A 23,561-nucleotide genomic window follows, 5' to 3' on the forward strand; every position below is an offset into this window, starting at 1 on the left:
TTTTAGGAGTACTGACAGAATAGATTATTGCCATTCCTCAATCTCTACTATCCCAACTGTAAGGGATTAAAATATAAATCCACATACCCAACCAGTTTCTCCTACGTTTGCACGCAGCTTTGGAACACACTACCGAAGGCCATAAAAACAATGCAAGACTTAACTATCTTCAGAAGGCTACTGAAAACTGATCTATTCAAGAAAGCATACCATTAACATTCATCCTCAACACTAAATAATAAAACTACACATGATCTAGAAAAATCGAACTCATATCACATGACTGACTAACCTCTTTCACTTTAACCCTATGTTGAATATGGCTTCTCTACAGCCGATGATCTAATGTATATTACAATCCTATCTATCACACAGGAACCAATACACACTACCACAATATACCCTTCTTTACCACGTATGTATGCAACGTAATGAAATGCCGGTTGTACTCTTTTATCGAATTCTTTTGCAATCCTCTTTACCATGTACGTATACACCTTAATGTAATGCCTTTTGTACTCAGTTACTCGGAAATGGCAACCGCCATTACGGCAAAATGTATGCCACATTGAGCCTACAAATCTGTGGGAAAATGTGGGATACAAATGCTACAAATAAATAAATAAAATTGTGTCATCAGCCTCCCAGCTCAAGCTGGTCCCAGTCCTGATCCACCTACAACTATTACATTATGCTAAAAGTACCCGCCTGATGTTCACCTGTCTGAAAAAGAGTTGAATGGGTTGACAGAAAAGAATTGGAAGGATGAGGAGATTTATTTTATGCTGTAATTTGCTTCTATTTGCAATAAGTCAGTTCACTATGGAGCCTGTGATTGTACAACTGTTCAAGTTTGCTATGTGAAAACAAATTGTCAAAGTGTGACCACCATCCAAACTTTGAACTGAACTCATCTCATGGTTTAGATATGAGTAGGAAGAAGGTTTCAATGGTGGCGGTGGGGGCAATGGTCCAGTTCCTATCTTGAGAAGCCAGTAACTACAGAGGGGGGAAATTTCTTTATTGAGTGAAAGAAACACCTTGTCCACTACAACAGTAAGTTGATCACTTTTAAAAGAACCTAGTTGTTGAGAAGGGGTTTAGAACCCTTCCACTACGTGCCGGTTACTTTTTTTTTCTCTTGGCAGCAACAATATGGGGCAGATATGTTATTGATATTACCCATTTTTGTAACAATTATAATATTGTTCATGTAGCTGCAAAGAGGGGCATTTCGATAGTGTGTCTAAGTCGGACTTTGGATGCTTTGTGTAAACGTCCAAAATCCAAATAGGAAATATACCCATTTTTGAAATGGGTATATTTTTTTCAAAAATACCATTTCAAACAAGGTTATGTGCTTTATGCGTTTATCTTTTTAGGTCATTCTCAAAAAAAAAAGCAGCACAAGTTAAAAAATGCACAAAATCAAGCCACTGGGATAGAGGAGGGGCCAGCGTCTTTAGCAGACTGGTCCCCCAGATATCCCAGGACAGTACTGGGGCCCCCTAGGGGGCACTGCAGTGGACTTCAAATAAATGCTCCCAGGTACACATCTCACGGTTGCTCCCTTAACTTGTCTGCTGAGCCCTCCAAGCCCACTATCTCCAACTGAATACCACTGAAATAGCCCTTATGGGTAAAGGTTGCATCTATATATGTGTGTGTGTAGGAGGGGAGGTTCTGGTGAGTTTTGGAGGGCTCACAGTTTCCACCATAAGTGTGACAGGTAGAGGGAGATAGGGACCTAGGTCCCCCACTCCATAGTGCACTGCACCTACCACTACACTATTCCAAGGACCTGCATGCTGCTCTAATAGAACTGGTTGCAACATCTGAGGCTGTCATAGAGGCTGGTAAGTCATACATAGAGAAATCCCTTTGAAAACTGTCTCCTACTGTAGATGCTTGTGGGAAAAAACAGTCAACTCATCTGGCCCCTCTATCTTGCATCTAACTGTCTTAAAATCCTTTGGCAGTAAAGAATAGTTCGGTAGTCACATCATTGTCCAGAACCTTCTTTTTATGAACCCCTTTTTCAAGACTAAAAATGATATCAATTAAAAGGTTGTATGTTATGAAACGATAGTTCACATTGTTTGAATTAAGTTGGCTCACAGAACATTACCAGAGGCATGCCAATCAAATATATTTCAGTCTTACTAAGTGAAACAGCTTAGCCTGCCAAATCAATAGCTTTTCAGGAATTTTTATGTGCTACCCTGATTTCTGAATACAGTAAGATGCCGAAAAGAACACTAAACAGAAACACATGTACTCTGAATTTCCCTTTCATACTGTGGCCAGCATCAAATGTTGCTTCAATGTTCTTTAACCATTGTTTTAACCATTGAACCATATGCCTCAATGTTCTTTAACCATTCAGAAACAAAAGCAAAAAGGATGACCCAACAACAATATATGGCAATGCTGACATATGCAAATATTTTTAAGGCTCATAAAGATTACAAAGGCTGGATATTGGGTGCTGAAATGCAGGGCACTGAGTGTGAATTCTATAACAGCAATTCTAAGACAGCATTTTCCAAATTGAGATTATTACATAGGCTACGGGATTTGCTTTCATCTGGGAATCTTCAATCAGTTTTGCAAGCTGTGGTGTTTCCATATTTTGACTATTGTAATGCATTGTTGTTTGGTTTGTCTAGATAAATGTTGCAGGTGCTCCAGGTTGCTCAAAATGCAGTGACACTGATGCTTGTAGGTAAATCAATTAGGGAGCATATTACAGTTACTTTAGCATCACTACACTGGTTGCCGATTGTGTACAGGATTGAATTTAAGGTACTCGCCTTGATTTTTAAAGCATTGAGTAATACAGGTTCTAGAGGTGTAGCCAGGTTGTGACGTCAGGGGAAACAGAGAGCAGACTGCGTAGGCATGCGCACAACGGACCATGTGAAAAATTGGCACCATCACTGTCGGAGGTCCGTTTGGGGGAGCAGTCACTCCCCTGGCACCCCACCTACCTATGCCACTGGCAAGTTCCCCTTGGTTGGCATCAGTTCTGAGAAGGTACAGGCCTACTCGTTCTTTAAGGTCTGAGAATAAGTGTTTTCTTGATGTCCCAACTTTTAAATATGTTAGCTTATTAGGTCTTCGGGCTATGACTTTTCAAATTTCAGGGCCTGCACTCTAGAATACCTTGTCAGTGAAAATGCATAAAGCTGAAACATTGCTTAGCTTTAGAAAACAGTTAAACACATTTTTATTTTCAAAAACGTTCAAAAAGGTGGGAGGTTTCACGGGTCTGTGAGGTGGAGGGGCAAGTACATGGTTTTGGAAACAATTTTTGTTATTTGTGATTTGTTTTGTTTTTGATCTGAGGTTTGTGGTGTATTTTATTATTGTGTATAAAACTTTGTAATCCGCCAAGAATGCAGGATTGTGTGGAATAGAAATGTGAAATAAATAAAGTAATTAATTAATTACAGAATAAAGTGTAAGTTGCCATTTGTGTGCCAACATTTAGGTGCTAATACGCCATGCAAAAGACAGGCATCAATGTGAGGACATAATGTGCTGCATTTTAGCACGTAAATTATAGTATTATGTTTGTAAGTGAGTCTCACCCATGCCCTGTCCATGCTCCACCCAGTTGAATGCTCCCTGTGCATTTGCATGCTGTGTGGGTTGGCTACATTTGGCACTTCTGACATGCATGTTACATTCATGTGCATTAAGTGCTAGTCATAGGCGGTCGGTGACTCAGATGTTTGGGGAGGCTAGGGCGGAGTAGGGTGGGGTGGGGAGGCGATAGAGCAGAATGGGAGGGGCTAGGGCAGGGTAGAAATGGGATAGAATGTGGCATGGTAAGTTTCAATCCTTGAGGTGGCAACACCTGTGTCAGCAGTTCTGAACTTAGCAAGAAAGGACTCCTTCACTATGTCCCTCTGCCCTTGTCCCTCCCCCCCCCCCCCCCCCATATCTCTGTTCATAATTGTAACATGCAAGCTAAATACACTCAAGAGAATTATCTGCCCCCAAAATATTGCCTCATCTCTCTCCCCCCCTCAAAATCCAGCATCACCCCTGTCTCTTTCCCCTCCCACCATCGTCCAGTCTCGTTCCTCCAACCCTCTATCCAGTACTACTTCATTTCATTTCCCCTTACCCTACCATCCAGCAAAACCTCATCTTTCTCTGTGTCCCCCGTCCCTCCCAATATCAACAAGCACCATTACCCCCCCCTCCAATATTCAGTCCTTCACCGGCAGCTCTGCCGGACTACTACTCAACTCCATGCATCCCACCCATTTCCTCACTTGCTCACTCTGCCTGCCGGCTGCTGACTCTCAAACTTCGTAGTTCCAAATAATGAGAAACCGCGGGACCACAGCTCTCCGTGCACCACTAGCGGCTCAGTAGGTTGCATGCACCCCCTATGATGTAACTTCCTGTATTGGAGCACAGGATCAAGAGCTGCTGCGACTGGTGCTTAGAGAGCTATGGTCCCGCGGTTTCACACTGTTTGCAGATACGAAGTTGAAGAGTCCACGGCTGGCAGGCAGAGCGAGCAAGTGAGTGAGTGGGTGGAACATATGGAGGGGAAGGTTGTGATTTATTGTTACCTTTCAAGGAGAGCAAGCGGCCACAGGGAGGCGACGGTAGTGGTTGGGGCTGAGAAGGCTTAGCCTCCCCAAGCCTCTTATACGGGGCGCCTGTGGTGCTAGTATTCTATAATTTCAGGGCCCGATATTCAGTTGGCAGTGATCAACATTTTGCTGACCACTGCCAGTGTTATACCCAGAAATTCAATGCTGGGCTATGTCCGAGCATCAGCATTAAATTTCCAGAGCCAGCCAACACATAGCTGGTTAAGTGCAATATTCAGAACTTAGCCAGCTGTGGGTTACCGCATAAAGATAGGGCTGACTTTTATGCAATCCTATTTATGTGGTCAACCAGGTCAGTTCAATGCTGAGTATCAGCACTGACCCAGCCAAGTGCTGACTCTGCCCCCAAAACGCCCCCATAAGAGCCGGTTTATATTTTAGTGTTAACCGGTTATTTTCAGTGGCAGTAACCAGTTAAGTGCCACTGAAAATTAGCAGTTAGCCCCAAAGAGGTGATTTAACCAGCCAGGAGCTGTTTCTGGTTGGTTAAATCGCTTTGAATATTGACCCTTTAGTGCACAAATGGCACTTACATTTAGACACTAAGGCCCTGATATTGAGACAATGAGAGTTAGACCAGCTAACTCCTGCTGTTGCTGACGAATCTGGAAATTCAATGCCAGGGCTGTATCCGGCCACCAGCATTGAATTTCCGGGGGTTGTTTTTTGGCACTGCAAACATAGCTGATTAAGCTGATATTCATCGGCTGACTGGCTAGGTTCTAGCAGCCAAAGATAGACCTGCTTTTTATAGGGGTCTATCTGGCCGCTAAACTTAACTGTTCAACCGCTGAAAATCAGTAGTAACCTGCTATGTCACGTGGCATAGCCATTGACTGGGCTAGCCACTGACTGGGATATTCAGCGGGAGATAGCTGGTTGTCTCCCGCTGAATATCGGGCTTGAGGGTATTTAATCGGCCAAGTACTGTTCCTGGCCAGTTAAATAATCTTGAATATCATGTGGTAAGATAATAGAATTGTGTGTGTGGGGGGGGGGGGGGGGGAGAATTTTAGCATAACCCAGTATCAGCGTACCTTAAAGTTAAGCACCTGCAGTTACACCAGCCATTGCACGTATCAAAGGTCCTTCCCATGTTCCACCCTTGTATGTACGCCCTATTCCCCGGATTCTATGTAGGTCACCCAAATTTGGGCACACAGGGCAGATATGCACACAAATTATTCTGGTCCTATGCCACCGAGGCGGGCTCTTACAGAACCGTGCGTAGGTTTTGCTGCCATCTACCTGCAAATGCGACATGATTCTGTGTGTAGCACATTCAATTGCTGTACAATTATGGGTGCCTTGTAGTAGAATTGCCCTTTAAAAAGGTGGCCATGTAGGTCTGACAGAGGCAGGTGGCACCTTATAGATCAACCAATTTATTGAGCCTGAGCTTTCAAGGAATAGAGCCCACTTCATCAGATGTATGAAGTGAGGTTCAGGTCATGGGTGTATAGACAGGAATATGTATGGGAGAAGGAAGAGGGCTACAGAGATAAAGTATTGGAAAATGCAGGACAGGATGTGGAAAGGGAGAGATAATAGCAGTTAACTAACAAACGGGATGGGTCAGAGAGAACAAAAGACAGGATGATCTCAGAGTGCTTAAGTCTATTCACATCTATACTGTGCCATGAATGCACTGTCTATAATCAGGCCCAGGGTGATGGTGTCAACCTTTTAGATGAGTTCCAATTCTGCAGTGTCCCTTTCCTTTGTAGGCGTATGCTCATGGGTCAACTACAGTGAGCATTCTTGCAATAAAATGGAGGACAATCTAACATGTGTGGGGTATACAGGGACACAGGGTATCAATTCTAGGTTAACAAAAATGAGCAATAAGGTGCACGACAAAAGTTTGTAGAATTGGTCATTTCCTAGCACCAGCACATCTATAGGACCCATGGAACTGGTGGTACCAACACAGGATGTTCACTGGCACCTTAACTGGACCATGCGTAACTTTCAAAACTGTTTATCAAGCATGCCTGTTCCATTAGCACTGCTGGCCATCCTGCTTTGAGATTCCCCCAAACAGCAGCTAATAAGGCCACACCCCAGCATAATTAAGCCAGAAATATTCATCAAGGCCCCTTTCCCAGTACTGAGGAAATGCAAAGTACAATTGAAGGGTTTTACTCGTGACATTCCCATTCCCCACCAGGAAGAAATACATGGCATGCTCCTTTGATCACAAAGATTGCAGGAATCGCACAGCAAAAGGGTCATTTTAGAGCTCAGTTTGTGCTATATAGTATGTCCCTTTCATTAGTCACCTTTTCCAAAAATGAAACTGGCACCACTGCCTCCCCTAGCAATGATGCCTAAGAAATAGACACGCAAGTTCCAGCTCATTCAGAATTTGTCACATCCAGAGTAGGCCACAATGAATAACTCTGTACCCCTTGAAGTGTGTTCAGTGCAGCAGTGGGCTGCATTGGAAAAAGTTTCATTTTGTATCATTTTTCATATCGTTTCTAGGTTTATCAATTGTTTTGTTTCTTTGTCAGAAATGTTTTGCTTCAGATATTCTCATTGTAATGGTGCATACTACTTTTAAATAGCATACACTAATTGTACAGTTTATGCTATGTAGGAATAAATACTACACAAGAATGGTGTGTGTTATAGGGGAAATTCTACATAAAGGTGGAATCCATTTTGAGCCTTTCGACAATTGGCTTACGTCACTTTCGAAGCAATAAAGACCTGATTTGTTGGATTTGCTTTGGTTTCCTCTTTTTTTTTTGCATCCTCACCCCTGACTGTTGGTTTTTTTGAAATTCTATATAAGGCATCAAATGTTGGGTGCTACTTTTGTGCCAAATTTTTGGCAAACAAAAAGCATTCTAATGGATGCAAGGCACTGAAACAGGGCAAAAATAGCAGATCTGTGTGAAAACATATGTGCCCATTTATAGAATAGGGGGGAAATGGGACTTGATCTACTGCCTTTCTGAGGTTTTTGCAACTACATTCAAAGTGGTTTACATATATTCAGCTACTTATTTTGTACCAGGGGCAACGGAGGGTTAAGTGACTTGCCCAGAGTCACAAAGAGTTGCAGTGGGAATTGTACTCAGTTCCCCAGGATCAAAATCCAATGCACTAACCACTAGGCTACTCCTCCACTCCGTGTTTTTAGTGCGTGTTTCAGTGCAGATCTGTAAAGGGGGTGTGGCCATGAGAGGGGCATGGATGGACCAGAGGCATCCCTTAAAATACGCCCAGCTCGCATGCCGGGATTTACACCTGGTTTCAGTTGAGCGTGGATCTTGGCACTACACGCTATTGTATAAAAGGCACCGATCCCAGAAAACACATTGTAGAATACCGCTCAGGGCTGGTTTTTTTTTTTTCAGAGCTGAATTTTAAGCGCCATTTATAGAATTTCCCCCATGTGTACATTAAGTAAAATTGGTGTGTGCTAAGCAAGTATAGTATGTGCTATTGATAAGACAATGAAAAAAACCCCAAAACGTTAGTTTTTTCCCCTTTCATTGTATTTTACCAACAAGAAACACAAAATGTGTCATTATTTCCTATCTAACGCTTAGTTTTGTGTGTTATCTAGGCAGTTACCTAGAATGTACCCAGGAGCAGTGGGAACCTAATACATAAACAAAGGTTTATTGGTTTCAGGACCAGGGCTGGCATATTCCAGGAAGCCAAATAAGCAGTTCTTTCAGATTTTTATCCACTCCAATCGCTCAATAACTCCACAGACTCCACAGCTGTTGATCCGAATTAATATTTACTGAGGTCAGTCACTGGCAAGTCACAATTCAGTGTGACAGAGGCACAGGAGCAATGGAAAAAGCAACAGTAGCAATCAACATTCACTTATTTATTGAGATTTATCAACCACCTTTAAGAAGAAGTTCACCCAAGGCATATACAAATATCTCCAACGTTATTAGCTCTTTCTTCATTCTCTGACAAAGTCCTTACTCCTTAACTCCTGGTTTCTACAACTGAGGGTAGTATCTGGCAAACACAGTTCCTTTCGGCCCAACGTCTACTAATGTGGGTAGCAGTACAAAATGCAGTTTTAGGATGCCTACTGCTGAAGGTAGCAGCACAGTACTGTTCATTAGAGGCTTCACTTAACAATTCAAATGCAGGGATTCTGAGGCTCAGGTGCTGGTTCTTTTTGCTTGCTATCCAGTGTTTGCTTTCTTGGATCCTAAGCAACCTTATAAATGCTGTAGGGATATATTTTCTTCAGCCCTGGATCACCAATAGATGAGATGAAATCCCACAACTTGCCGGGAGAGATATACAGACACCAGTCTCTCCTTCTCAGGAACTCAAGAGGATGGTGAGGGTTTCCTGTTTCCTCTGCCATCCACTAAGGCAGGTGATCTAGCAGCTTTCTGTCATGTAGATACTCTTGGGTACTCCTTTCATCTTTATGCACTGGCTTGGGTAGCAAGGTATAAGTCCTTATAATGTCTGGCCTATAAGACTTAGGCTTCGGCTTGAAGGCTCTCCCCCTTCTGACTAGGATCAGAGGCTGGGAGGAACTGAAAAAGCCAAAGAGAGGGTTTCAAGAGTGAGTCAGGGTTTTATAATCCGGGGGATTTTCCTTCTACAAGCTAGTCCTCCCTCTGATAACAATATGTCACTCCCAGCTTTCTAGAAGAGGCCAGAATCTTCGACAGGTTAAATCAAGGGTTACTTAGTCCTCAGGGCACACCCAGCCAGTTAGGGTTTTCAGGATAATATCTTGAAAACCCTGACTGGCTGGGTGTGCCCCGAGGACTGGGTTGAAAACATCTGGAACACTGGTCTCCCTGCCTGCAACTGAGGTCAGACAAGAGCTAAAATCCTATTGGGTTAGGTAGTGGAAATGGGAATCTAAGCACACATTCCAACTGCTAGATTACCAGCTGCACTACACCTATATTATTTCAAGAACTGTAAAACCCTACAGTGCAGCATGTTCCCTTCAAGAAAAAACAAAATAAGAACTCAGTCTCTAAAGTGAGGGCTGCAAACAAAATGCTCTGTTGGCAAGGCACATGGAGTCTCATTCTGCCACCTCCTAATACACCACTTGTGCTGGTAAATGGGAGCCCTCCACACCGCCCCCCCAAACCCACTGTACCCACATGTAGGTGCCCCCCTTCACCCCTTAGGGCTATAGTAATGGTGTAGACTTGTGGGTGGTGGGTTTTGAGGGGGATTTGGGGGGGCTCAACACCCAAGGGAAGGGTGCTATGCACATGGGAGCTCTTTTACCTTTTTTTTTTTTTTTTTTTGTAAAAGTGCCCCATAGGGTGCACGGTTGGTGTCCTGGCATGTGAGGGGGACCAGTGCACTATGACTCCTGGCCCCTCCCACGAACAAATGCCTTGGATTTATTCGTTTTTGAGCTGGGCGCTTTCATTTTCCATTATCGCTGAAAAACAAAAACGCCCAGCTCACAAATTGTCGAATAAAACATGGACGTCTATTTTTTCCCAAAACACGGTTCGGTCCGCCCCTTCACGGACCCATTCTCGGAGATAAACGCCCATGGAGATAGACGTTTTCGTTCGATTATGCCCCTCATTGTGTACCTAGATTTTCAGGAAGCTTCTAACAAAGTTCCTAGTAAGAGACTCCTGGGAAAATTAACAAGCCACAAATAGGAAGTAATATTCTGTTGTTAATTGGGTTTTTTTAATGGTTTATTGAACTTGATATACCAGACTTCCTGAACTAGCATAACAGATCAGTGTACAATAAAAGAAATGAAACAAAAAATAAAGGAGTTCCATTTACAAAAAATAGGACAGAGAGAACATAGAAGAAGGAAGAGAGAAATTACAGACTATTTTCCTTGTAGCATTCTCATTTGTGTCTTACCATGTTGCTGATTCTCTTTTGGTTTTACCAGTAAACTTAGATTGGATTGGATTTATTACTTAGTTATAACCCACCCTTATCCAGGGCTACGAACAAAAATACATACATAAAATCACATAAAAACAATCACAATAAATTCTTCATAATACACAGTCAAAAAAGAAAACTAAAAAGATAAAAAAAACAATGTCCAGGTTCTCTGAATGGACAAAGAATCAAGGCCAGCGGGCACATACTGCACTAAGCATAGCAGATGTGTTTTCAATTGTCACTTAAATAGACTTCTGGTTTGGAGCAAACCAATGAAGTATGAACTATTTTTGAGTGGTTTGAAAAGGCTAGAGTGATTGCCTAGGCCCGAGTTCTCCCAATTATTGCTGGTCCCATCCCAAACACTTATTTCCAGATTCTGCTGCCAGTGATTTCTGCTGAATCCCTTAACTTCTACTTAGAAAATCCCTACTGAAAGAAGGATTACAAATGTAATCCCCCATTGGGGATTACTAGAGTTATCTGAGAGAATGTTGCAGTCTCTGAAGGGAGGGGTCTGGACTTGAGGAAAGTCATCTGAGAATGTGGGTGGTAAAGGATCTAGCCCAAGGTGGTGGTTGGTTCCTGGAATAAGTTGCCGAGGGAAATGTTTCTAGTAAATGATTGACAGTAGAGGTGGAGTTTGAAGTTCTTATTTATGTGAGCATATGGTCTTTGATTGCCTTCACCCCTGGCAAGACCCTAGGAGGAGAGGGGGTATCCTGAAAAAAACAGATAACCTAAGGCTGAATTAAGGAGGAGTTACTGTCAGCCAAAGGCAGTAACTGTTGGAGAGAAGTGCTCTGGGTGAGCAAGGGGAGCCCAGCTCATGAGCAGGAACAGGGAAGAGCCTGTTCAAAACCAGAGGGTGCAGCCTGTTGAGGTGCAGCTCTGGAGAAGAGGACAGAGAAGGAGGTCTGATCCTGGAGGAGTATGCTGGTGACAACCAACACTATCAGTACAGCCTTGGATTATACAGCCCAAAGGGATGGGTGATGGACTGGAGGAGTTGTGTATTTGTACATGTTTTGGAATTGCTATATGAAACTATTTAAATTAGTGGATAAGACTGTACCAAATAGTCTTGGCAGGACAGAAAAAACCCTCCTAAACCAAATGCTGAATATATGTAAGGATCTATGGAGTTTTGGATTTACTGTTTGTTGTAGAGTTCAGTAAAGTTTTGCATAAAAGATAATTCCTTGGTATGGTGAGTATTCCTTGAGCGACATGAGTGAAGAACTTATTCCCAGACTATTAAATGATACTCACACTGAAGGCCAGTTGAACATCCTACAACCTTCCAGAACTGTATCCAGCTTTGGCTTGTGACCAAGCTCGATTGTGAAATGACACTGAACTGAGTGAGAGGACTCTGAGTGGAGAGAAGGAAAAAACAAAGATATAGTTGGAGGTGGTAGGAATCTATTTGCTGTAGCCTGGGTCAGTCGCAGAAAGAACGGAGCTGGTTGATGAGACCCGGATTACACAAGAAATTGCCAAGTAACCCTTTCAAACATCAAATAGAGTGGTCCTTTTATAAAGGCGCACTGAAAAATGGCTTGTGGTAGTGTAGGTGTGGGTTTTGGGCATGCGCCAATCCATTTATTAGCGTGCCTGTAAAAAAGGCCTTTTAAACATTTTTGCCAAAAATGGATGTGCGGCAAAATGAAAATTGCTGCGCATCCATTTTGGGTCTGAGACCTTACTGCCAGCCATTGACCTAGCAATAAAGACTCATGCGGTAACCAGGTGGTAATGACCTACACACGCCAAATGCCACTTGGTGTGCGACCGTTACGTGCGCCCAAAAAAAAAAATTTTTTTTCAGACATGCGTATCAGATGCATGCCAAAAATGAAAATACTGCAAGAGCCATTTGGTAGCAGGGCAGTAACTCCATTTTGGCGCATGTTGAGCGCACATAGACGTTTACGCGACTTAGTAAAAGGGCCCCATAATCTTTTCAATAACTTTTACAACTGACCCCAGAGGCTGTACACTTTACAACCATCAGTATGCAACTATCGCACCCCATCTCACCACAGTAGCAAAGTATTAAAGCCAAGGGCAAATGGGTATCAATGCCAGGGATGCACTGAAGAAGCATCCACCCCAGCAGAGAGGTGGGGATCCATTCCCAGCGGATTGGCTTCAAGGGGAACAGATCTGTGGCTGAGGCAAGGATATAAAACAGATGTCAGTGGGCAATCTGTGTAGCATGGCATCAAATGATTAAGCTATGCTGCAAAAAAAAAAAAAAAAACCAGTCTAACTGTATGCAAATCACAGTGGGACCCAAACAGGATTCGCAAAGTTGACCTAGCTTGAGCTACAGCATGTGATTGAATTTGGGACTGTCAAGCTGATTATGTGACAAGCAGCCAGAGAGCAGTTTTCTGTACTTGGCTCAGGTGCAAAGTGTTGAACATGTTCTTTGCTTGAACAAAGCCGTGAACATCATTTACTGCTAAATAGTTTGATGTTTAATTACTCAATGATCTAGGTAATAAAGGAGAATATGACAAAATTGGTCACACTGCCTATCGTAATAATTACTTTTACTAGTAAGAATCTTTTAAAATCATTTTAATATTCAGGGACTGTTTCTCCTGTCAAATGACATTTGCTGTAGTGTGGTAGCTTGTATGTGTTTATGTAATTTAAAAAGAATGTTTTGAGAATACTGTCTGATTTGCCTGTTAAACCACAATGTTATGGTAATTTATGGAACCAGACTATGACCATTATTTTAGAACAGGGGTTCTTAACTTTTTTTGATCCTCGCACCACTAACTGATCAGTGAAACCCTTCCACTCCTTTCCTAAACCGCGAGTCCACTTTTGACTACAGATAGCTACATATATTATAGAAAAAAATGTAGCCAGATAAAGACCATATAGCCTATCCAGTCTGCTCATCCATGCCATCTACTCTCCCTTAGAGATCCTATGTACTTGTCCCAAGCTCTCGAATTCAGATACTGTTTTTGTCTCCACCACTTCCTTCCAAGGCATTTCCATGAATTCACCACCCTTTCCGTGAAGCAGTATTTCCTCAGGTTACTTATGGGTAACTTCATACCTTCATCCTGTGCTTCCTTGTTCCAGAGTTTCCTTTCAATTGAAATAGACTCACCTCCTGTGCATTTATGCTGTGTAAGTATTTAAATGTCTCTATCATATCTCCCCTCTCCCGCCTTTCTTCCAAAGTATACATATTGAGATCTTTAAGTCTGTCCCCATATACTTTATGGCAAAGACCAATGGACAGTTTAGTAGCTGCTCTCTGGACCAACTCCATCCTTTTATATCTTTTTGATGATGTGGTCTACAGAATTGCTCATCAGAGTCTTATAGAAGGGCATCATGACCTCCTTTTTCTTAATGGCCATTTGTCTCCCTATGTTCCCAAGCATCCTTCTAGCCTTTGCCATCACCTTTTCTACCTGTTTGGCCATCTTAAAATCATCACATATGATCACACTCAAGTCCCGCTCCTCTTTCATGCACAAACGTCCCTCACCCTCTAAACTGTATTATTCCCTCAGGTTTTTGCAGTCCAAATGCATCCCAATGTGATGAGGGTTGGGAAACACTCCAATCTCCATGATTCTTCAGAGGATAGCTCCAGAAGAAGAGGGAACCAGATCTGCCAGGGCAATACAATGTGAGCAGAATCATAGTCCCATGGTCTTGCTTGATTTTCATCAAAGTTTTCCCAATGCATACAGAAAGCCTATCCCCTAATGAAGGAGGATAGCATCCGATGCTAGTCTGTCATGGACCTGGAGCTTGGAACAGAACTGAGGGACTTTTGTGATTGAACTGAGTGGCAAAGAGATCCATCAGAGTGCCCCATGTTTGGAAGATCACATGGGCAACACCCATGTTGAGTGACCACTCGTGCGGTTGCATGACCCTGCTCAGTCTTTCATCCAGGCTGTTGGATTTGCCCACCAGTTAGATGGCTTTGAGGAGCATTCCATGCTTTACTGCCCAGTTCCACATCCTGATGTCCTCCTGACACAGAGGACATGATCCTGTACCCCCCCCCCTGCTTATTGGTGTAGTACATCGCAACCTGATTGTCCCTTTGAATAAGCACAATTTGGTTGATCAGCCAATCTCTGAAAGCCTTTAGAGCGTTCCAGATCACCTGGAGTGTGAAGACCTGCTTTCTGGGCTGACCAAGCACCTTGAGTGTGAAGCCCATCTAAATGAGCTCCCACTCCAGATGGGATGCATCTATTATCAGCACCTTCTGGGGTTGAGGAATTTGGAATGGGAGTCCCAGAGTCAAATTGGATCAAATAGTCCACCAAAGCAGAGATTGAACCACCTCTGGTGTCACTTGGATGACATCTGCCAGGTTCCCCGTGGCCTGACACCACTGGGAAGTTAGAGTCCACTGGGCAGTTCTCATGTGAAGATGTGCCATGGGCATCACATGGACGTTAGAAGCCATGTGGCCTAACAACCTCAACATCTGCTGAGCTGTGACCAGCTGACTGGCTCGAACTTGAGTGGCAAGGGCAACAAGAGTGTCCGCCTTCAGCACAGGGAGAAAAGCTCACACCCGCAGTGTATCTAGCAGGGCTCCAATGTACTCCAATTGCTGGAGAGGAAGAAGATGAGACTTAGGGTACTTTAAAATGGCATTTCCATGAATTCAACACCCTTTCAGTGAAGTAGTATTTCCTCCAGTTACTCATGGGTACCTTCATCCTGTTCCATATCTTCCTTTCAATTGAAATAGACTCACCTCCTGTGCATTTATGCCGTGTAAGTATTTAAATGTCTCTATCATATCTCCCTGAATAGTACTCCACGTGGACTCCTGAGCACAGTCCTTTGACGTGCTCTTCACCAGCCAATCATCCAGATAGGGGAACACATGGACTCCCAGCCTGCCTAGCGACCCTGTGACTACTGCAAGACACTTGGTGAAGACCCTGGGAGCAGATGCGAGGCCAAAAGGCAACACGTGGTACTGGAAGTAATATGTCCCCAGCCAAAAATGAAGATACTTCCTGTGACCTGGAAGTATTGGGATGTGAGTATAAGCATCCTTTAAGTCCAGAGAGCACAGCCAATTGTTTTCCTGAATCATGGGAAAAAGGGAATTCCTGAATCATGGGAAAAGGGGAATTTGACCAGGAATCTATTCAGGGCCCTGAGGTCTAGGATGGGATGCATCCCCCATCCTCTTTTGCACAAGGGAATACCAGGAACAAAATCCCTTCCCTTCTTCCCCTGGTGGAATGAGCTCATCCACATGGGCCTTCATAAGGGCAGCGAGTTCCTCTGCAAGTACCCACTTGAGCTGAGAGCTGAAGTGATTTGCTCTGTGTAGGGCGTAACCAATATGGACTATTTGAAGAACTCACAGGTCAGAGGATACAAGGGGCAACCTTTCCTGAAAAAGTTCAGCTTCCCCCCAACTGGCAAGTCATCCAGGATGGCCACTTTTATTTCGGCTATGTTCTACTGGAGTCAGTCCAAAGCTTGACCCTTACTTTGACTGAGGAGCTGTCTGGGCCTTACGCGCATGCTGTTGATGAGAATGAGCACACTGGGGCTGAGCCTGCTACGGCTGGCAAGAAGAAGGAACATACCTACACCTCTGTGAGTAGTAGGGACCACTCTTTGACTTGCCCAAAAACTACCTTGATGAGGAGGTAGTTGCAGAAGGTGTCCAGCAGGAGACAGTATCAATGGTATCAGTGTTTTCTTGATGAGGTCAGCAACCTCCTCCACCTTCTCTCCCAAAAGATTATCCCTCCGGCATGTGGCATCCACCAAGCACTACTGTACTGCCAGGTACAAGTCAGAGTTTGGGCATCACTATACTTTGAGCACAGATCCTGGATACCACATCAAAAGTGTCATAGAAGCCCCTTGCCAAGAACTTACGACTTGACTTCTGCTGCTTGACCAACTAGTGAAGTGATTTGGCCTACTGTGCTAGGAGAGAGTCTGCCAAATCAGACATACTGTGCACCAGGGACCACAAGTACAGGCTCATGTAGAAATGGTACAATAGTATACGGGAGATGAGCATAGAGACCTGATACATCTTCTACCCAAAAGAATCCAGCGTTCTAGGTTCCCTGCCAGGGGGCGCCGAAGCTTGGTCCTAGAACTCATAGCCCTTTTGAGTGCTGATTCTACTACTGGGGAATGATGAGGCAACTGAGGCCTATCAAATCCAGGGGAAGACTGAATCTGGTATATGGTGTCAATTTTCTTAGGGAGCACAGACACCAACAGAGAGGACTCCCAGGTCTTCACCTGAACGTCCCGTAAGATCTCGTGAAGTAGGATTGTCAGAGCCTCTCTAGGAGGAGATTCGTAGTCCAGGAACTCAAACGGCTTAGCCCTGACTCGTCCTCCACTTCCAAAGGAATGAGAATGGCAGCCTCCTTTTCCTTAACAAAAGATGGGAAGGAAAGGCTCTTAGGTGGAGAATTTCTCCTTTTCTTTGGAAGGGAGGTATCAGATGGAATGCCATAGGACTCCTCCTCCAAGAAGTACATTGGATCCTCATCTGATTCCCATGAGCACTCCTCATCAGTGTCAACCAGAAAATCCTCATGGGAGGGCTGAGACTGAGCCCACCTCAACAAGGAGAAACTATGTTCCCAAGAGGGGCATTGAGGTGTCTGCTCCAGCCTTGACTATGGTGCAGCTTCCTCCACCAACATTAAGGGGGCACCAACACGGGCGGCATCGGCATTGGAGATCTCACCACAGGCTGCCGGCCATGCGGAGCAGCAGCAAGAGGCAATGCAGGCATAAGCACCCCATACGCCAATGCACTCTGTTGTAATAACCCCACGAAAAGCTCAGGGAGCAAGGCACGGAGGCACGCATTATAGACTGGTAAGCCTGATGTCAGTGCCAGGCAAAATAGTGGAAACTATTATAAAGAATAAAATTACAAAACACATAGACAAACATGGTTTAACGGGATAGAGTCAGCATGGGTTCATCCGAAGGAAGTCTTATCTCACCAATTTGCTTCATTTCTTTGAAGGCTGAGCCAGTTGATGTAGTGTATCTAGATTTCAGAAAGCTTTTGATAAAGTTCCTCATGAGAGACTCCTGAGAAAATTAAAGACTCATGGGATAGGAGGCAAGGTTCTGGTGTGGCTTAGGAATTGGTTATTGGACAGAAAACAGAGGGTAGGGTTAAATGGTCATTTCTCTCAGTGGAGGAGGATGAATAGTGGAGTGCCGCAGGGATCTGTACTAGGACCGATACTATTTAACATATTTATAAATGATATGGAAATCGGAACGACGAGTGAGGTGATCAGATTTGCAGATCATACAAAACTATTCAAGGTTGCTAAAACACGTGTAGACTGTGAATATTGCAGGAAGACCTTAGGAAATTGGAAGACTGGGCATCCAAATGGCTTATGGCGCCCAAAATTAGAGTGTGGAAATCGGCACTAAGCATGATTTTATAAAGGGCATGCCCCCCTTTATAGATTAGTGCTTAGCATCAATCTTTTGCAGCGCCCATTTTTGAGTGCCATTTATAGAATCTGGCTCATGGTGTAAATGTTTGCAACTACATGGCACCCAATTCACATGTATTCGGCAGAACCACCTTCTTTCACATATGTGCTAAAAGTTAATATATATGTATTTTATTTAATTACAGCTAGCACATATGTGGGTGAGTGCCAATTAGTGGCCCCTCTTACCCTCATATGTACTAGTATTCTGTAACATATGTGGGTATTTGGTGCCTACCTGTATGTACAAATTTATACAATTGCCTATCATAGCTTTATTTTAACCTTTTACTTAGTTGAATATATTAGTCTTTTAGAGCCCTGTTTACTAAGCCGCGCTGTAGGTGCGCAAACCTTTTAGTGCGTGCTAAAAATTATCATGCGCTAATGCTAGAGACAGCCATAGGAATATAATGGGTGTCTCTATCGTTAGCGCGCACTAATTTTTAGCACGCTAAAAAGTTATCGTGCCTACAGCGCGGCTTAGAAAACAGGGCCCTTAGTTTCATATCCTTACATAAGTAAATAAGTATTGCCACACTGGGACAGACCAAAGGTCCATCAAGCCCAGCATCCTGTTTCCAACAGTGGCCAATCCAGGTCACAACTACCTGGCAAGATTCCAAAAAAGTTCAATACATTTTATGCTGCTTATCCCAGAAATAAGCAGTGGATTTTCCCCGTTAGTTTAATAATGGTCTATAGACTTTTCCTTTAGGAAGCCGTCTAGACCTTTTTTTAAACCCCGCTAAGCTAACCTCCTTTACCACATTCTCTAGCAAGGAATTCCAGACTTTAATTACATGTTGAGTGAAGAAAACGTTTCTCCAATTCGTATTAAATTTACTGCTTTGTAGCTTCATCGCATGCCCCCTAGTCCTAGTATTTTTGTAAAGAGTAAACAAAAGATTCATATCTATCCATTCCACTCCACTCATTATTTTATAGACCTCTATCATATCTCTCCTCAGCCGTCTTTTCTCCAAGCTGAAAAGCCCTAGATGCTTCAGCCTTTCCTCATAAGGAAGTTGTCCCATCCCCTTTATAATTTTCTTTGCCCTTCTCTGTACCTTTTCTAATTCCATATGTTTCTTGAGATGCGGTGACCAGAATTGAACACTTATGCATTATTTTAACATTCAGTGAGCTCTGTGTGTATATTTTAGTGTATGTTTATATTCAATGTTTTCTATTTTGATGTTTTTAATTAATTATTTATATTTCATATCTTCGTTGTTGCCTCTAATGATTATCACTTTGGCAAATAAAACATTATTATACAGAGGTCTGCTTACTGGTTTTTCTTTAGGATGCACTTTTTTTCTTTCTACCCATGTTGCCCTTGCCTGCATTTAAGTGATTGTCACTTTCTTTCTTTGGGTGAGCAACAGGCCAGTACTGAGGAGGAGTCTTCCACTGTGGACAATGCTGGCCAGCAGGTGTGTTGGTGTTTGCTGCTGTTGGGCTCTTGTCACCCACTCACTATAGAGCCACTGACACCTCACATACACACATCAAATCAACCCAACTTCAGAAATTAGGTTGTTTTCTTATTGACATGACCTGATATTCTGCTCAGCTCTTTAAACACTGGAAGGGTGAAAAGTCTTGCAAAATGCCTAATATTCATCCATTCTCACTGTGTATATATCCTTTCAAAAGTAATCTGGATCTTTGGTAGAATACCAGATTGGAAAAAATGAACTTAGCAGAAACAACTTAAAAAAAAGATCTTATATTTTCAAAGGTGTGTGCACCCACCTTCTATTTACCCATGCTCCCTGTCCCCCCCCCCCCCCCCATACAAAGGTATAAAAACTATAGAAATAAAGAAACGGATGCCAGAGAAAGATGAGCTAAATACTAAGCCTCACTAAGCCAATTTGCAATATTTTGAGGACTTCAGAAAATAGGAAATGTGTGCCAGTCACATGGGGGAAGTTCTGTGTACATGTTTAGAATGCTAGCATGTATGCAGAAATGTGTAGAGTTACGTGCTTACATGCTAAACTCCTGCCTACATGCTATTCTGTAAATGAATGTGTTATCTTGCATAGCTTGTATTTACAAGGGGGGGGGGGCGTGCATATAGCTGAAAGCCTGGACAGGGCATGGACAGGAGTCACACTTACAGGTGTACTTTATAGAATGCTATAAAGTTTGTGTGTATCTTTGGTATTTAGGTGCTCATAGTTACAGCAGTTCTATGGTTGGTATGAGTGGTCACACCTAGGTTCTGCACACGTATATTACTAGTATTATTTATTTATTTATTTATTCAGAACATTTATACCCCGCTTTATACCATGTAAAGCAGCCTCAAAGCGGCTTACAATGAACTGAGGAAACAATTACAAAGAAAAGTAGCTGTATCCTTTCTTTTAACAGAATAGTCTCCTACCAGACACTCTCCAGACAAGTATTTTTAGGTGCTCGATTATACAATTGACCTTATTGAGCTTATATTCCTTAATAAAAGAAGCCCACTAAGACCAGGAGTTGATGAGGCAGCTTTAAAAGCAAAAGCCATAAAAAGAAAGCATTTTTGTAGAAGTTATAGTACCCTCAGTTTTTATAATGAAAAACAACAATCCATGGCTTCAAATCAGTGGTGTGCTGGAGCAGGCTCTCACAGGCTCACAAGAGCCGGTTGTTAAGTTTTTAAGAATTTTGGGAGCCGGTTGTTAAAGTTGGGTTCTCCATGGCTACTTTAACAACTGGCTCCCAAAATATGGGCTGAATTTTATTTTACTTTGCTGGTGGGGATGCTGAGCCCTGCCAGCCAAGTAAATAGACTGCTGCTGCTCCCAGCTCCTTGTTTCCAGCTCTGAGCAGCAGGCTGGGACTTCTCCAGCATGTGTGAGAAGTTACAGCATGCTGCTCAGAGCAGAACGTTGGGAGTGGTAGTAGTCCATTTATTGGTTGCCAGCAAAGGTATGCCTAGCGTGCCCGCACGAAGGGAGGGAGGAGAGAGAGGCAAGTGTTGCTCCCCCCCCCCCCCCCCCACCTGGCCACCCCTGGCCCTTCCAACTGCAGAGCTGGCTACGTCAGGAGAAAGAGCCTGTTGTTAAAAATTTACCAGCACACCCCTGCTTCAAACCCCAACCATGATGTTCTTTTGGCTCAAAAATTCATCCCACTTTGAGTATTTCCTTAAACATCAACAGAAAGAACTTCACATACATATCCCAGGGGTCATCTTGGTGTGTTTTTTTCAGATTTCCTCAGTCTTGATGACAATGCTTTTAATATTACTCAAGGTGATCTATCATCTTTCAGATGTGGGGTTTTTTTGGTGGTGGGAGAATAGGGAAATGAAGGGGGAGGATGCATATTTAAATGGGGTATGGTCCTAATCTGTATACAAATATTGATTGAACCAGAATATTAAGAAGATGAAACCTAGGGAGGGAAGAGAAAAGAAAAGATGCTGGATTATGGAGGAGGGGGGGGGAGATTAAAAATAACTATAGTTACTGTTTAATTGTAACTTTCACTATCACAGATATTCACATATATGTCACAGAATTTATTGTAAATGTCCAAAGTTGGGGAGGTTATCTGTTTGTAAGTCCATCCACAGGTCAATTTGAATATTTACTTTTTAATCCCAAAAAGCCCTGAAAACATATTTGTTCACTAGGCCATGGGGGTTATAAATGTTATCTTTAAGTTTGAATTTGTTTTTTTTATTTGTAATTCCTGATAATGTTATCAGTCTCTTACTCTTTGAGTAGCTGTAATTTGCCTTGAATCTTTTTTTTTGGTTACATTTGTACCCCGTGCTTTCCCACTCATGGCAGGTTCAATGCGGCAGGCAATGGAGGGTTAAGTGACTTGCCCAGAGTCACAAGGAGCTGCCTGTGCCGGGAATTGAACTCAGTTCCTCAGCACCAAAGTCCATCACCCTAACCACTAGGCCACTCCTCCACTTATTTAAAAGAGGTGGCAAGAGATAGCATAACATAAAATTACTTTTTCAAGGGGTTACATACCAATTTAAAAAACCCAGTTTATTGTGTGTTGTCAGTAACTTTACACTTTTGCACTTAGATATTTTCCTAGCATTTTTCACAAATTGATGTAGTTTTGCACATACATTTTTTAAAAAGTGCACAAAGGATTGTAGTCATCAATGGCATAAAATAAAGATATCATGCAAACTTATTATGAGATCATATTAAATACCTTAGACTTCTCATACATGATATATGATTTTGGTATAGCATGCATAGCTAGATTTGCTTTTGGAACATGTATTTTGAATATGCCTATGCCCCTTTATTACTGACTAAAGAAAACCCATTGTATCTAATGATAGATTGTGATACCGGTAAGCAAAAAACACTAAAAATATGTTTTTGTCCATTGAAGAACTCCCCCATTTTCAATGTGACATCTCTATGGCTTAACAAACACAGAATTCAAACATTTATAAAATCATACCAATGACAAATATGTCAAGGATCAAATATGTCAAGGATCATAAAATGTCCAGCTGAAGAGACATCAGACACCTGTTCTCACCCTCTACTTACAATATGCAGTGCAATCCGCTTAAGTGCAAGGGTCTGGGACCAAAGAAATACATGCAGTTAACCGGAGTGTGCACTTAACTGTTGTGACCCAAAGAAGCTTGACATCTGATAAACATATGTACAGTACTGTTTATTATAAGTACAGTATACAGTCTCCGTTAACTGACGTTAGGCTTACTTGAAGTAATCAGTCATAGTCCTCTGTACACTCTTGTGTCTGTGTCTTGCCCACTTGTAACAGTTCACAATGTTTGCCTGTGTAACATGAGTCCAGGCTTCTTTCTGCATATGTAGGGAATCCAACAGTGATAGATTACGAACCAGTTCCACAGCACGTTTATCCTTGCCAGTCTGGTCATCCATAACGCTCATCAGACGACGTTGCACAAGAGCCCAATAATGTTGTTTGAAATTGGCTATTATGCCCTGATCCATAGGTTGGATCAGAGAGGTACGCTTTTGTGCCTGCATTCTAGTGTCTAACTTCTTTAGCCACTGCTTCCAAATTTCCCCAGTCATCCATTAATTTGCGTTAGCCTCGTATGACACAGGAAGTCGCTTAACATTCTTGAAGTAACGGGGCTGTTTGCTCTTTCCAATGATGAGTGGTTCCAACTTCTCACTCCCATCCATATTGCAGCAAAGGAGGATCGTCAGTCGGTCCTTGACGTTTTACTTCCTGTAGTTTCAGCTTGTTTGAATACAAGTGTTCCATCAGGAATCGCTCGCCAGTAGAGTCCATTTTCGTCAGCATTGAAAATGTCACGAGGTGCAAACTCATTCAAGATGGTAGGAAGAACTGAAACAACCCAATTTTCAGCACCAAAGTCATCAGCATCTTGTTTTTCACTATGCTGTTTCTTGAATTTTATGTTGTTCCTCTCCTTCCATCTTTCCAACCATCCAATAGTGGCTTTGAATTCAGTTAGTCCAAGACTTTCAGCTAGCTGATTAGCTTTCTCCATAAG

General features: G+C 42.8%; 1 protein-coding gene across 1 annotated transcript in view; it reads right to left on the reverse strand.

Moving 5' to 3' along the window:
* Positions 1–23,561, reverse strand: part of LOC115462122 (collagen alpha-1(XXV) chain-like) — a 323,214-nt gene that overhangs the window by 298,907 nt on the left and 746 nt on the right. The gene's annotated exons all lie outside the window — the stretch shown is intronic.

This window comes from Microcaecilia unicolor, chromosome 2, assembly GCF_901765095.1.
Source record: "Microcaecilia unicolor chromosome 2, aMicUni1.1, whole genome shotgun sequence".
In the NCBI taxonomy this organism is placed as follows: Eukaryota; Metazoa; Chordata; class Amphibia; order Gymnophiona; family Siphonopidae; genus Microcaecilia; species Microcaecilia unicolor.